The 13,561-nt window shown below is 41.2% G+C and overlaps 1 protein-coding gene across 5 annotated transcripts in view; it reads right to left on the bottom strand.

Annotated features, from left to right (window-relative positions):
- Positions 1-13,561, bottom strand: part of LOC120554148 (microtubule-associated protein 2-like) — a 66,520-nt gene that overhangs the window by 29,864 nt on the left and 23,095 nt on the right. The window lies entirely within an intron of this gene.

Below are 13,561 nucleotides of genomic sequence, written 5' to 3'. Positions count from 1 at the left end.
CGCTTTCTTGCTAAGAGTTAGATGATAAGATTGATTTATGAGGACTATGGTTAACTGCTCCTCAGATCTCTGCAGGGTAAATCCAGACAGCTAGCTAGACTATCTGTCCAATCTGAGTTTTCTGTTGTTACGACTAAAACAACTTTTGAACGTGCACACGTTCCACCAAAACAAGTTCCTTCCTGAGGCTATTTTGCAGCGGCACCGTGGCTCCGTCCGGCGCTTAGTTAGCGCCGCCCAAGACGATTGTGATTGGTTTAAAGAAATGCCACTAAACCAGAGCACTTTGTTTGTTTTTTTCATCCCGGAATGCTGTGTGGACTAGCCAGACCCTCCTCCACAGTGCTGTGGAGGAAGGTCTGGCAATGCGAGACTACTCAAAAACACCAACATTGCTGAGAAACAATAGGTAGAAAAAAGTTAACGTTAATGAACGTGACTACAGACAGCCTGAGATGAAAAAAAGAAGAAGAAGAGAAACAGAGGTCAGTAGGATAGTTTCCAATGCAACAGGGATGATAATAATCCCAAAAAAAAGAAAGAAATCAAAGTGATTATTTTGTAGTGATTACAAGTGAACGTGTCATCTGTGTGCCAAAAGACTCCACTCGGGAGCTGTTTTTGAGATTTGGGAAATTCTTGGATTGGTCCATTGGGGCTGAGCCAGGGGATGAGTTCAGGCTTAAGACAGCCATGAAGAAAAACAGATTTGCACGTTTACGCTGCTTTGGACTGTAAGGAGGTAGAAAACAGAGCATCCTGTTAACATTAAAACAGTGTGAAAGGACCGTCGAGGGGGGGTGGTTCTGGAGCCAAAACAGGCTGTTAGGCAGTGAAAGACAGAGATAGAGGATGAAGTAGAGGGACGCAAAGAGAGCTGAGCAGAGATTCTCCAAACAGGAAGGAGGTTGATTTATTAGAGAGGAGAGAGACAAACAGGCATGGAGTGAAAAAGAGAAGGAAACAGAATTCACAGAGGAGTAAAGACAAGTATTTATCCTACAGGATCATTCTGGTTTATTGCAACTTAGTCGGTAGTTTGGGTAATCATTTTGTCTTTGTTTATCACCCACTCGTGTTTCAAGCCTTTTTGTTGTCTCACTGAATTCTATTTTTTTTTTGCTTATACTGTTAACACATGATTGCGTGGTCATGCTTTTCATGTTAACTCATTTTCATAATTGCAATTTCATGTCTCACATTTTACGGAAAAGTTTTCGTCTTGCATTGTTAACATTATCAAATTATACCTAAAATTTCTCCCAGAACTGTATGCATATACTGTATGTTATTCTCTTTTAATAGTTTGTTTAGTATTTTTGTTGCATGCAGGAAGGAAGTTGGATTATTAGAAAGGAGAGTAAATGAAGCCGGGCTTGATAGAAGGAAAGAAAAAAACAAACAGAATTCACAGACTTCAATGTAGAGAAACTAGAAAGTTTCTTGTGTACAATTGAACGTTTCTGGTGAGCTTTTAATGTTGTGTACCAGAAATGTGGAAAAATAATAGGGTTGTGCTCGATTGAAGAAATTCTTAGTCGACTAACACTCATTCAATTGTACCGACTAATCGATTAGTTGATTTAATCGACAGATCTGTAAATCTGAGTTTCTCCGCAAAGAGTCATGCAAAAGCACCGCTTTAATTCTTGTGTTTACCAGAGATGTGCTCGTACGTTTCTTGGAAATAAGTCATTCAGCATGAAAAAAGCATAAAACATCACTAATCGACTAAAGAAATCTAAGCTGACTAAGACCAAATGACCGATTAGTCGACTAATCAGCTAAAAGGGAGCAGCCCTAAAAAAATAACCCTCTTTTTTTGCTCGCTCATGTCACTTCAGTCTTTGTAAAAAAAGTTGGCAATAACAAAACATGGACTTTGTTTTAAATGGACTAAAACATGCAAAACCACTGCTGGTATGGTCTTTTAATTTGAAATAATTGGATCAAATGTTACTATTTTTCCTCTGGTTTATTATTTGTCTGCAGAAAGAGAGAAACAGACAGAAAGGGTAAGAGAAGAGAAACAGTAAGGTCACACAGGAAGTGATGGCTCTTCTGGGGGAAGGCTAGCCAGCTGGGGAAGCTTAGCCAGAAAAAGAAAGAGATGAGGAAAGAGGAAGATATAAAGAGATGCATAGTTACCACCCAACTCAAACATATCAGGAGAGTGATAGAAATAGAAGCATTATTACTCTAAGCCACCTTTTTAACTGACACACTAAATGATCCCTCTCTAATACAGCAGTTGACCTGAAATCTAAATCTCAACGCAATTCTTCTATATCTTTGTTTTATCTTTTTCCAAAAGTGCACCCATGTTCTTAATAAATGATTAATTCACAATTGGAGCTTGTTATCTTGGAAACAAAACTAATTAACTAATTGATGCAAGTTAACTGTAATTGGGGGGAAATAAGGAATTAATGAGTGAATTCCCAAAAACAAGTGTCTTCTTTTTGATCAGTTACCAAATTACTTATGTATTGCACTAGTAACTGCAACTACCCTCTACTCTCCACAGCCCGTCTGAACATAAAAAATCTGAAGCCTGTCTTATATAATATCCAAACTCATTAATTACAGCTTTTACAGAAAGAAAAGCTGATATTCTTTACATTTTGAAAATCTTATCAGTCGCACAAGGTGATCATCAACCTCCAGTAGCACATCTCGTGGGTCGATGTGTAATGGATGACCACCAACAGTGAGCATGTGAACAAACAAGCAATTTCTCTTGAGTCTCTGGAAAGAAAACTGCATTTTTTGGTCTGGCATTTGTCTTGACCTGCATGTTCCTCCCAGGAGGAGGGAGTTCAACATGTCAAATAGAAGACGAAGAGATGGAGTCAAAAATAGAGGAAGGAGGTCCGAGGCTGATCTAATCCACAGATTTGACTTCATCATCAGAGACGAGGCAAACAGGAAATGAATCCTAATCTCAGCCCTATTTTAAAAGGCTTGATAAACCTCGCTGAACTTTGCTGAAATGAGCCAACAGAAGAGATAAAGGGGATCATCATCACGGGAAGATATTTCCCACAATGATCCGGTTCACTCTTATTATTATTATTATTATTATTATTATTATTATTATTATTATTATTATTACAGGAATCGGTCACACTGCTGGTCCTGCAAAACCTTATTTATCCAAATCTCAATTTTCAGACCATACACAGCTTTTAGAAAACATAGATAAAAGAAAAGAAAACTGCATCGATCATCACATTAGGCAAGAATGTGTCAATGTAGAAAATTCTTCGGAAACTATGAATTTAATTTTGGCATGTTCGTGTGGACGGGGAGGAGCTGGGGGATCGAACCGCCAACCTGGTGATTAGTGGATGATGGTAGGTAAAGCACAGTCAAGCATTTCCTATATATATATATATATATATATATATATATATATATATATATATATATATATATATATACAGTCTTAAACTGTTTTCGGGCCTTAGCTATCTAGAGAGCATGTTATGCAAAGCACCCAATGACAACCTGACAAACACTACAAAAGGCCTAACAGGCCTGTATTTAGAAACGTAGTCCTAGTCTTTACTAAGGACATCAAACATGGCTGCAAGAGGTTGCATTATGTCACCTGAAGGCTTAGTTGCTACTTCAAGAACTACTCCTACCTCCTACAGCAAGCTAGAGGCTAAAAAAGGTAGTATGACTGTGTTACTTTTAGCAATCCTGTACTTTACATCAAAGCATCACTCGGGTGCTTAAAACCCACACACTGATTTCAATTAAATAATAAAAAGAACAAATGTGTTTTAAAAGGAAACAAGTCTCACGTTCTGTATGCAGAATATGAGCTGCTGCCATCCGGTAGGAGGTTTAGAGTTCCTCGCTGCAGACTTAACCGTTTCAAAAACTCATTTATCCCAGTGTCTATTAAGCTCCTATTAGTAATGTTTTAACTAATGCATTGCATGACACCATGTTGGATTTTATACACCATCAGGACAATACAACAGACCGTACTGGTCTGTTGTATGGTATTGTACAGCATCTGTTGTTTGTGCATGCCTTCTGTGTTTAAATAAAGTTAATCTTGAATCTTGAAGTGCCAGAAAATGACATAATGTATGCTAACAATCAGAGGTGTATAGTCCAGGTGCCAGAAAGTAGAAATCCTGTCCAGCAGCTGTCCCAACCATCACTAAACCACCTCCTCTACCAGGTAGATGAGCTCGTTAGTGAAAACACCTGTTCTAGATGTAGAGGCAGATCCAAAAACATGGCAGGATTTTTACTTTCTGGCACCTGGACTATACACCTCTGCTAACAATGTGGCTGTTAAAGCTGCTGTGGTTTGTCCTTGCTGTCTCCTTTGAGGTCTCTGCTTCTTCTCCTTTTAACTTGGCCATCGCCCTCCACTTCCTCATCTATAATTCACAAAGACAGCCTCCTTCTCCCCAAAGACCAACACTCCCTTGGGCCAGTGCACGCCTCCATAAAACAGACACACAAACGCATTCATGTTAAATACATCAAAGCCACAAGGAGTTGCCGTCAAGGTAGTAGTAGAGTAATTGGATCCATGATTCACTTTGCCTTTTCTTATCACAACTCTGCATGTAGACCTGAACTCCTTTATTTAGCAGGGGCCTCTGCATACTCAGTGCAATCTAACAGGTGTAAAGAGGCTGTTTTCCACGCCTCCACACACTCGGTACTGAGTACAGAGTGGCCTGAGTGGCTAATGAGCCAAACTCTGCCGGGAAAGAGGCTCATTAATTAATCGAAAGGAATGAATAGAGAAGAGATGAGCATGGTTGCAGTGCCAGTTTGAAGAGGGAGGGGAGCAGGGCATTGTGAGCACTCGAGCAGTACGCCCTGCAGTGCCCTGCTACACCCTGTTATGCTCCGCTACGCCCTGCTATGCCCTGCAGTACCCTGCTACACCCTGCTACGCTCCGCTACGCCCTGCAGCGCCCTGCCACGCCATGAACTACTACAACTATTATTTCTAGTCATAGTTCCATTATCTTTATCATGACTATAATTGCCACTGTTCATCACACCCCCCCAACCGGCACCGTCAGACACCACCTACCAAGAGCCTGGGTCTGTCCGAGGAGTGTGGTCTACTCCTACTGTAAAGTGTCTTGAGATAACTCTTGTTATGATTTGATACTATAAATAAAATTGAATTGGAGCAGCAGAACCTTTTCTTTATTTTCCCTGTAACCAGTACAAAATTACAGTTATTTTCAGGAAATTATTAGAATAATGGTAATAATTTTGAGATGCAACATACCATTGGCGCATGTTACATAGATGGAAATTATCTTATATAAACTTGCGTAAGATATCACTTATCATCTGGCCTTAACACATCTGGTGCTGAGCAGTAACATGACATACAGTATGTTAGATTATGCTACTTGCAGTATCCACATCTTATTGGACAAAATAAACAGTGGAAAAGACCTTGGATCCACAGATTAACACGTCTCATAATGTATATGCAAAAACCAAACACTCTGTGCCTGTCACATCCAGTAATCTACAAGCTCAAACACATGCCAGCAGCACTTTTCCTAAGACCAGGTGCAGGTCTTTGTGCCCCCGGGGCGACAGCTGCACTTAAGAGTGAAAACAGGTGGGAGAACTGGTCTATATTCATATATATATATAGGTAGGTTTCTTAGTGGCCAAAACGCACACACATTCATCAATCAGCATGGCAGTCCAAAATGGGGCCTGCAGGCTGCAGGCTGTGATTTTAAACTTTCACCATCAAGAATCGGAGCGGGGGATATAGAAACCCATCTAAAGCTGCTGGCAAAAAGAACCGTAAATACAGTAAGATCATACTTCACGTAGGTGGTAATGGTCGTAAATCGGAGATCACTAAAATGAATGTTGAGTCACTTTGTGCATACGCAAAGACAATGTCGGACTCAGTAGTTTTCGGGCCCCCTGCCAAACCTGACCAATGATGAAATGTACAGCCGTACGTCATCCTTCCACCGCTGGTTGTCGGGTGGTGCCCAGCTAATGATGTGGGCTATGTGAATAACTGGGGGGCGTTCTGGGGAAAGCCTGGTGTCGATTGAGAGAGACGGCATTCATCCCACCTGGGACGGTGCCGCTCTCATATCAAAAATCTGAACGAGTTTATCAGACATAAACCATGACAACCCAAGTTTGATATTAGTAATCAGAGGTGCAGTGCTACGGCCTCTGTACTTCCGTTGGCAGTCAGCCCACTCATAGTCTAATAAGCACGGTGTCTGTCCCCGGCTCAGATCGGTTAAATCAAAGGTAAACTAAAAGATGCGCTATACTTAACAACCTAATTGGAATTAAAACTACTGCAATAGAACAAAATAGGAAAATTAGATGTGGACTATTAAATATTAGATCTCTGTCTTCTAAAGCAGTACTGGTAAACGAGTTGATATCAGACAATAAAATTGATTTATTTTGTCTTACTGAAACCTGGCTGGGCCATGAAGACTATGTTAGTCTAAATGAAGCCACTCCTCCCAGCCATATTAATACTCAAATTCCTAGAGGCTCAGGCCGAGGAGGGGAGTTGCAGCCATCTTTGATGCAAGCCTGCTAATTACTCCTAAACCTAAATTACATTATAACTCATTTGAAAGTCTTGTTCTTAATCTTCAACATCCAAAATGGAAAACATTACAGCCAATTATATTCATTGTTATTTACAGGGCTCCAGGTCCGTATTCTGAATTTTTATCTGAATTCTCAGAGTTTTTATCATGTTTAGTCCTTAAATCAGACCAAGTACTTCTTGTAGGTGATTTTAATATCCATATGGACGTTGACAATGACAGCCTGAGTACTGCTTTCAACTCATTACTGGATTCAATCGGTTTCAGTCAGAGTGTGCACAAGGCGACGCACTGTTTTAACCACACCCTCGACCTTGTGCTGGCATATGGTATTGAAATTGAGGATTTAATAATATTTTCCGCAGAATTCGGTATTATCAGATCATTCTTTAATCACTTCGAATTCTTACTACCTGATTATATTAAATTAGATAAAAGCTCCTACACCAGATGCTTATCTGACAGTGCTATAGCTAAATTTAAAGAAGATATTCCAACAGCATTCGACTCTATGTCATGCCTTAACATAACAGAGGACCTGTATGTTAACCTCAGTCCCTCTCAAATTGATGCATTTGTAGACGGTGTTACGACATGCCTACGGAACTAACTTAGACTCCGCGCTCCCTGAAAAAGAAGATGATGAAGCAAAGGAAACTAGCACCTTGGTATAACTCCCAAACTCGCAAATTAAAACAAATCTCGCGAAACCTCGAATGGGTGTGCGTCCACCAAGGTGGAAGAATCTCGTTTGGATTGGCAAGAAAGTCTCAAAACCTATAGGAAGGCCCTAAGAAAGGCCAGATCAGACTATTACTCATCACTAATAGAAGAAAACAAGAACAACCCAAGGTTTCTTTTCAGCACTGTCGCCAGGCTGACCGATAGCCACAGCTCTACTGAGCCATCTATTCCTCTAGCTCTGAGTAGTGATGACTTCATGAGCTTCTTCAATGATAAAATTACAACAATTAGAGATAAAATTCATCACCTTTTACACTCAACTTCTAACGGTTCACCTTTAAACGCAGAGTCGTTAGAAATAAAGACTAGTCTCGACATATACTTAGACTGCTTTTATCCTATAGATCTTCAACAATTATTGTTAAAGATATCCTCAGCTAAGCCATCTACCTGTCTCTTGGACCCCATCCCAACGAGACTACACAAAGAAGCATTACCTGTGGTTAACACCTCATTACTAGATATGATCAATATGTCTCTATTAACAGGTTATGTACCACAGTCATTTAAAGTAGCTGTGATAAAACCTCTTTTGAAAAAACCCACCCCTGGATCCTGAGGTCTTAGCAAACTATAGACCTATATCTAACCTTCCTTTTCTATCCAAGATCCTTGAGAAGGTGGTTGCTAATCAGTTATGTGATTTTCTACATAGCAACAGTTTATTTGATGACTTTCAATCAGGATTTAGAAAGAATCATAGCACAGAGACGGCACTGGTGAAAATTACTAACGACCTTTTAACTGCTGCAGACAAAGGTCTTGTCTCCATTCTTGTTTTACTAGATCTTAGTGCTGCATTTGACACAATTGACCATTCAATCCTGTTACAGAGATTGGAACACTTGGTTGGCATTAAAGGAATTGCTCTGAGTTGGTTTAGGTCCTATTTCTCTGATCGATCTCAATTTGTGAATGTTAATGATAAATCCTCCAAGTACGCTAAAGTTAGCCATGGGGTTCCTCAAGGCTCAGTGCTTGGACCAATTCTATTCTCCTTATATATGCTTCCTCTAGGCAATATTATTAGAAAACACTCAATTAACTTTCACTGTTATGCGGATGACACCCAATTATACTTGTCAATCAAACCAGACGAAACCAGTCAGCTAGCAAAATTTCAAGAGTGCATTAAGGATATAAAATCCTGGATGACCTATAATTTTCTGATGTTAAACCCTAACAAAACTGAAGTTATTGTGCTGGGCCCTAAACACCTCCGAACTTCATTATCTAGAGATATAGCTACTCTGGATGGTGTTGCCCTGGCCTCCAGCACCACTGTTAGAAATTTAGGAGTTATCTTTGATCAGGATATATCCTTTAATGCCAATCTAAAACAAACCTCAAGAACAGCCTTTTTTCATCTTCGTAACATTGCCAAAATTAGGAATATCCTGTCTCAAAACGACGCTGAAAAACTAGTCCATGCATTTGTTACTTCCAGGCTGGACTATTGTAATTCCCTACTGTCAGGTTGCTCAAATAAGTCTCTTAAGACTCTCCAGCTGATCCAGAATGCTGCAGCGCGTTCTCACAAGAACTAAGAAAAGAGATCATATTTCTCCTGTATTAGCTTCTCTGCATTGGCTTCCTGTTGAATCCAGGATTGAGTTTAAAGTCCTTCTCTTGACCTACAAAGCTCTAAATGGTCTAGCACCATCATATCTAGAAGAGCTCCTAATACCCTATTGTCCCACTAGAGCACTGCGCTCCCAGAATGCAGAGTTACTGGTGGTACCTAGAGTCTCTAAAAGTAGAATGGGAGCCAGAGCCTTCAGTTATCAGGCTCCTCTCCTATGGAACCAGCTCCCGATCTGGGTTCGGGGGGCAGAAACTGTCACCTCATTCAAGAATGAACTTAAAACTCTCCTATTTGATAAAGCTTATAGTTAGGGAGTGAGGAGTTGCAGTGTTCACCTAACTGGCCCAACTGCTTCTCTTCATAATTGTTAGATTAATAATACATAACAAAGTAGAGGGAGGCAGGCCAGCCAAGCCAGATCCGGCAGGGGGAGAGTTCTAAGCCCGAAAAAGCTACCTCTCCTTATGACCTGTCTCTCTTAGTTACCTGTTATAGTTACGCTGTTATAGTCCTAGACTGCCGGGGGACTTCCTTCCTTTGACACACTGAGCTGCTCTCTCCTCTCCCTTTCTATTACTGTTACTATTACTGTTACTATTACTATTACTATTTGTGTGCAGCCCATCCCAGAAATGCTTGTTACTAATCCTAGCTTCTGGGGAGTTTACTCCCCGGAGTCCTTATGCTTTTTTTTTCCCCCAGCGTATTTCCTTGGAGAACGTTGGCACCAAGACCCTGGTTGCAGCTGTCGCCGTGGTCCTGCTGCACTCCCTGCTGAGCTCAGCGATGCCCTGCAATGTCATGCTGCGTCCTGCTGAACCCTGCAGCTTCCCGCTACATCCAGTCACTGTTCCATTATTAATGTGACTACTATCGCCACTGTTCATCACACCCCCAACCGGCTCGTCAGACACCGCTACCAAGAGCCTGGGTCTGTCCGGAGGTTTCTTCCCAAGAGGGAGTTTTTCCTCGCCACTGTCGCACTGCTTGCTCTTGAGGGAATTACTGGAATTGTTGGAATTGTTGGGGCTTTGTAAATTATAGAGTGTGGTCTAGACCTACTCTATCTGTAAAGTGTCTCGAGATAACTTATGTTATGATTTGATACTATAAATAAAATTGAATTGAAAAATTGAATTGAATTGAATAGAATGCGAAGATGCTGAAAATACGTGTTACATTTTTAGAAACCCCTATGTTTGGGTCTGGTGGTCTGTTGATCTCAGATGTGGACTGAGCTGAAACAAGTGAGTCGGGCTGCTGTAAATGCCTCAGGTTTTGTAGTTTTATACATAGAGCACATTCTTTTATCTTAATATTAATTCTTCTCCTGACATAGCAGACACCCAAAGTGGTGCTTTGCTGATTTACTGACAGGATGCCCACTTCTTCATAGCAGTTGGGATCACAGGGTACCTCACGATACAATACAATGCACGATACATGGCTCACGAAACTGATAATATTACGATACAGCAATTCTGTGATAATCAATATATTGCTAGACAATCCTACAACGATACATCACAATATCGGTCTAACTTGAATACATAATGCCCGTGAAAAGTTCAAGTGCAGGTTTTCTCTCTTTATTCACTGCAAGTCCAAACTGTTAGAAAACAGCACAATTCTGCAGCACAGTTTTATTGCAAATTAAAATTACAGAACTATAGAGCAACTATGGGTCCAGACTTTGGATTTAAACGTGGCTGGGGCATGTAAACTGCTAAATGTATTAAGAGAACGATCGTCACATTGAAAACCTCTTCCTCTTCGGCTAGTTAACTTATGTTCAAGTTACCCTCATTCATGTGTTGAGCGCAACCTCGAGGAGCCATGAAGTAGCGATGCTGGGAGCAGGGAAATCTATTTGGAGTGCCTTATTATTAACAATTATTTCAAAAAAAATATATCTATATTTGGCGTCAGCTTATCGATTCTCGTATTACATGAACAAGGACAACGATATTGCTGTATCGATAGTTTGTCCCACCCCTACTTCTTCAGTAATCCTTACTTTCTATTATGCGGCGACATCATGCATTCCTCAACAGCGCTACATTTAAGCTTGGCTTCACAAATTTCCTGCATAATGCCCGAAATAACAGGCTGTCTTTTTTATTCAGCATCTGTCTGTATGGCTCTCCCCATCTTTGACAGTCGCATCAAGCTACATAACCATCAAGTGTCACTTGTCGACAGAATCTTAAGGGCATTGTGTCAAAGTCGAGGGTGGATTTGACTCGACCCCAATGTCCCTTTCTCTTTGTTTGCCTCTGAAAATAACATACAGTACATATTCATCTTTGATGGGGATCAAATGGAGCACGAGAAGTTGATGTTGAAAGATGCTGTTGCAATTACTGAATGACTAAAACATCTCATATGGCAGCTGGATAATCAGCTGGTTAGGTTGAGAGATTTGCTCTGTATTTACACTACAAGATACACTGAGGAAAATTCTTGCGCTGATGCACGCCATGAGATGTGGTTGTAAGCACCAAAAAAAGCCAAGTGGATCCAGTTTTAGCATCAACACATACATTTATCTTAGGAATCAATGTATTCTAAAATTGGGTCCACTTCGCTTTTTTTGGTGCTTACAACCACATCTCATGGCGTGCATCAGCGCAAGAAGTTTCCTCAGTGTATACAATCTCAGAAATACAAAACATACAGCAATTTTTATTGTATGTGGTATACTTTCAGGGGGGTAGATTTAAAAAAAAAAAAAAACAGTGTTAAAATCTAAGCTAAAGAGGTCTAAATGTCCTAAGTTGTGGCCAATCTCCCAAAACACTGGATCCTACAATCCTCATAATGCAACGTGGTAACATTTGTGCACTGCAGGATTGAGCTACAAAGTTTTAGTTTGAGATGTGTTTCTAACTGGAAGTCGGAGAAGCAGGCGTCACATCGCTCTGACGCCTACGTTAAGCTCCATTACATTTCAAATGCATTGCTGACAAGCAGCAGTTGGAACCGAGGGCAATGCTGACCTTAAAACAATGTCTCTGTCTCCCACTGGCTTTGCCCAACAGTTGGTTAACCAACCGCAACAGAAGCCTCCCTTCCATGCGGCGACCTCGGGCAAAAAAAAAGAAGGGATGCAGGAAAAATGGGAAAAGGGAGGATGATGATTGGGGGGGACAGGACTTCATTTGTGACCCCGAAAAAGGAGGACAGAGAGAGGGCGCGTTTTTACCCCATCGTCCTCCCCTCCTACACCATGCCGTGTCATCCGAAGTTGGTTACCAGGAAACGACAGCTCGCCTCAGAGCTACCAAGCAACCATGAGGGCAGACAGAGATAGATACAGAGAGGGGAGGGGGGGCACGTCACTGTGGATAGGATAGACACCCTGGTGACTTCTGGCACACAGTCATAGATAGAACAGGGATTGACCCAGAGTGTGCCGTTGCAGCAATGTGTCCCTTAAAATATAAAATGCCCAGTCACTACAACTTGGAAGGGAGTGTGAGAGAAAGAGGAAAAACAGGGGGGGGGAGTGGGAGAGAGATGAGAGATCAAAACAGATAAAGGCAGGAACATGCAGAGGGAGGAATAAACAGAGTGGGAGGGAAGAAGAAAAGAAAAAGGTATAAGAAAAAAGGCAAAGACGGAGTCAGAGTTGGCGTCTCATCACTCATCACACAAAATATCTAATTGCGATTATTTCAACTGATACTGGGATTGCGATATGATTCACGATATTGGAGGGAATGATAATTTTTGTATCGTTACTCTCATTTTCATTGAAAAATATTAAAATGTTTTTTTTAATGATTATAGTGTGATTTTTGCGAGGATCTGTACCAAACAAAGATTTTTTCTTTAGTTTGTAGGCTACGATTTGTAGGCTGGGATGTCTCTGCAGCACCACAATACTTAATTCAGAATGGTTTGACACATATTTTGCCTCCCCCTGCGATTTGTATATCGCACTACTCCATATAAAATTTCGATTAATTTTGCAGCCCAAATCCTAACCGCCCGTCAGCCCGAAAAACTCCCAACCGAGCCATCAGCAAACTTGTGACAGCCGGCTCTGTCGACGCAGACAGGCAGAGCAATGTGTCCTGCGGTCTCGCTCGGCTTGGTGTCGCTCCCACGGAGAAACCACCAACAATCTGTTGGCTAAGAGTCGCTAACCGCCAGAGGCCACATGCCATCACAGCCTCAGCCTCTAAATAGATCACAATCGCCTATTATTTCTAAATGTTTTTTTGTTTTTTTCTCCAAATAGGAGATCAGGATTTTATATCTCTTGGTAAACATTTGCTTTTACACACACACACACACACACACACACACACGCACACAGAGCAGCAGCAGCACACTCAGGGCGAACTGTCCTACTGGCTGAATAATCAGCGATGTCTAGACTGGGTACGTCACGAGGACTATGGGTCACCAAGACACAGAAACAGCCCCTGGCTTATCACAACATCAGCTCTCTCAATCAGTTGTTTGAATATGTCAGCAGCAAATATCCTGAATAATTAGAATCTCTGTAAACAAAGGGGAGATGATACGCAGGGAGACACTGGTTAGAGCTAATAGGCATGCTCGGGGGAGAAGAAGACACTGAAGGATAGTCAAACGTATTCTTTATCCCTGCGGC

Source organism: Perca fluviatilis, chromosome 24 (assembly GCF_010015445.1).
Source record: "Perca fluviatilis chromosome 24, GENO_Pfluv_1.0, whole genome shotgun sequence".
NCBI classification, from domain to species: Eukaryota; Metazoa; Chordata; class Actinopteri; order Perciformes; family Percidae; genus Perca; species Perca fluviatilis.
Note: the sequence above shows the minus strand (reverse complement) of the source record. Positions and strands in the feature narration are given on the sequence as shown.